A 3241-nucleotide genomic window follows, 5' to 3' on the forward strand; every position below is an offset into this window, starting at 1 on the left:
CAACACAAACTTTGTTCCAAGGTGGGTGAGGGTTATATCATTAGTTAGGCCATAATAGATGATTTTCCTATCATATTGTCATGGCCTACCAAAGAGAAGGTGTCCTGACTCCATAGGAACTACATCACAAATCACTTTATCCTTATATGTTCCAATGGAGAAGGGCACTTTCACTTGTTGATTGACTATCATCTCCCCTTGCTCATTGAGCCATTGAAGTTTGTAAGGCTTTGGATGGGAAGTGATAGCAAGGCTCAACTTAGAGACTAATCTTGTGCTGCAACAATTGCAACATTGATGTGCCATTATTTTCTCCTATTTCTTAACCCTTTTTGCACCATTTTAAGTACTGATTAATCTTAATTGTCAACTTAATTAGGCAGTTTTATTATTTGGGCCCATTAAGCTAATTTGATGTTTTTAATCTAATTTCAGGAATTAATGAAGCATTGGGCTTGAATCCAGAATCGGGCTTGGACTTGAAGAAGGCAGACTATTTTATTCTACAAAATTAGATTTTATCTTATCTTTATCTTATCTAGATATTATTTAGATTTGATCTCATCTAGATATTATTTAATCTAGATCTTATCTAGATTTGAATTTAATTTATTTATGGGCTTGGATTTAAAAGAGATTTGTAAGCTTTGGGGCTGAAAAACTATATAACAGCACCAAGGTTCTAGTTTATCTCTCTCTCTTCTATCTCTCTCTCTCTCTCTTCTCTTTCTCTTTTATTTTTGATTTTTTACAATTCCAGTTCAGACTTTTAGTTTTATCAATAAAATTTCGTTCTCTATTTGATTAATGGAAGGCTAAGTCCGCAGCGTTGTTTTCCCTTGAGGATCAAGCACAGTTCTCTTTGAGGTTATATTATTACTGTTAAATTTTGTTTAGTTTTTCCTCTTCACTAATTACTCTGAAATTGTTGCTATTAATTCATGCATGCTTAGTGCTTGATTAATTGTCTCTGCGCTTAATTTACGCTCATGCTTAATGATCATTTATGAGTAATTGGTGTGTGTGATGCTTAATCACATAATGAATGCTTTATGTTAAATTTCACTTAGTAATTTAATTTAGGGTTGAATTAAGTGGTTGAACTGATAAAGGATAAATCCTCGCAACCTAGGATAAGAGACTTGCTTGTGAATCAAGGGGAAGCAACGTATCTTAATTCTGATAATTTCTAATTCAATTTTACTCGTTGTTTAATTTACAAAAGCAAACAACCCCCCCCCCTCCCAATTTGTTACTATTTCCTACTATCTGTTATGAACATTTGGTGTATCATTGCTCGTTGGGAAACAACCTAGGATCAATTCCTAGTTACTACATTTTAATATTTATTTGATTCAAGTACGGCCTCGATCAAATTTGGCGCCGTTGCCGGGGAGCAGTGTCCAAAGGTTCATAATAGCTAGTGTCGTGTTAGTGTTTAATTCTTTCGTGTTTTATGTTTAATTGTTAGTGTTGTGTTAGTGTGTGTGTTAGTGTTGTTTAGTGTCTTGGTATTTTATTTAGTGTGTGTTTTGTTTTAGTTTTTCTATTAAGCGCTTCTCCAGTTTCAGTTTTGGGTGTTTTGCTGTGAATAGTGTTTTGTGACGGATTTAGCGACCACTTTTGCTTGCGGCAAAACAGCGTAGTAGTGGAAATCATGTAGCGACGGATTTTAGCGACCACCCTTGCTGAATTAATTAGGATTTTTTGTTTTGGTAGCTAGATTTGTTATTTTTGGCTGAATTTTTTTGTGGTAACTTCTTTTGATCTATATTGTGTGGAAAAAATATTTGGAGCCCTTAGTTTGGTCAGATTTGAAAGTTCCAAAAAAGTAGCAAATTTGATTTTTGTCAAAATTTCAAACGACCATAACTTTTGCTCCGGGTATCAGAATGACTATTATTATAGATGTATTTGGGGTAGAAAAAAACTTCCCATGCTATGGCAGCCCACCATAGGCCGATTGAGGTCTCCTTCTTCCAAAAATTGCAATTCTGTCAAAAGTTTTTTATTTTCCAAGTGTTATTCTCTTATTTTTCTTAACTTATCATTTTTAGCTTATATAGTTAGACTTCGAATTTTCATTTGAAATTTTTTGTGCTATCTTCTCATCATTTTATAAGTTTGCTCACAAAATTTCAAGTCATTTGGATATCATTTGAGGATAGCTGTAGTTCAAACCTACATTGTTACTTGCATAATAAGGCAACTAGTTGTACATGCTGAATATAGTGTATGACTAGAGGCAATCCATCTGACTTACAACCCTTTGATCCTGAGATAGATAAGACATTTCATAGATTAGTTACACATCATTTAGTACCTTTTGAGCATCCTGAGCATTTTGTTATTGGTGATTTTGAGCATTATAGTTTTGAACATTCTGAGAACATGGCACAACCTCCACCCCGTGAGAGGACTCTAAGGGAAATGGTTGCACCTGATTTCACCTACGAAAGCTTGTGCATCCAATACCCTGATGAGGATGTCCCATATATTCTTAAAACTGGACTGATCCATTTTCTTCCAAAGTTTCATGGCCTTGCAGGTGAAGACCCACACAAGCATCTGAAAGAATTCCATATTGTCTGCTCCACCATGAAACCACCAAATGTCCAGGAGGATCGCATATTTCTGAAGGCCTTTCCACATTCTTTAGAGGGAGTGGCAAAGGACCGGCTATATTACTTTGCTCCAAGGTCCATCACGAGCTGGGATGACCTCAAGAGAGTATTCTTAGAAAAAAAATTTCCCTGCTTCTAGGACCACGACCATCAGAAAAGATATTTTAGGTATTAGACAACTCAGTGGAGAGAGCCTATATGAATACTGGGAGAGATTTAAAAAATTATGTGCCAGTTGCCCTCACCACCAGATTTCAGAGCAGCTTCTCCTCCAATATTTTTATGAAGGACTCAGCAACATGGAGAGAAGTATGATAGATGCTTCCAGTGGTGGAGCCCTTGGAGACATGACCCCTGCTAAAGCCAGAAATTTAATTGAGAAGATGGCTTCCAACTCCCAACAATTTAGTGCCAGAAGTGATGCTATTGTCATTAGAGGAGTGCATGAAGTAGCTACGAATTCATCTTCATCAACCGAGACTAAAAAGCTTGAAGGTAAACTAGATGCATTGGTTAACCTGGTAACCCAACTGGCCATGAAACAACAAACAGTTGAGGCCCCTCCGCAACCTTCCCTTAAAGAACAGCTGAGGCAAATGACTATGCAAAACATGTAG

The 3241-nt window shown here is 36.4% G+C and overlaps 1 non-coding gene across 1 annotated transcript; it reads right to left on the minus strand.

Annotated features, from left to right (window-relative positions):
• Positions 1 to 2770: 2770 nt before the first annotated feature.
• LOC114404020 lies at positions 2771 to 2877 on the minus strand. Its single transcript, XR_003664781.1, has one exon. It is a non-coding gene; the product is annotated as a small nucleolar RNA R71 (small nucleolar RNA).
• Between the last annotated feature and the right edge of the window lie 364 nt (positions 2878 to 3241).

This window comes from Glycine soja, chromosome 20 (assembly GCF_004193775.1).
Source record: "Glycine soja cultivar W05 chromosome 20, ASM419377v2, whole genome shotgun sequence".
Classification (NCBI taxonomy): domain Eukaryota; kingdom Viridiplantae; phylum Streptophyta; class Magnoliopsida; order Fabales; family Fabaceae; genus Glycine; species Glycine soja.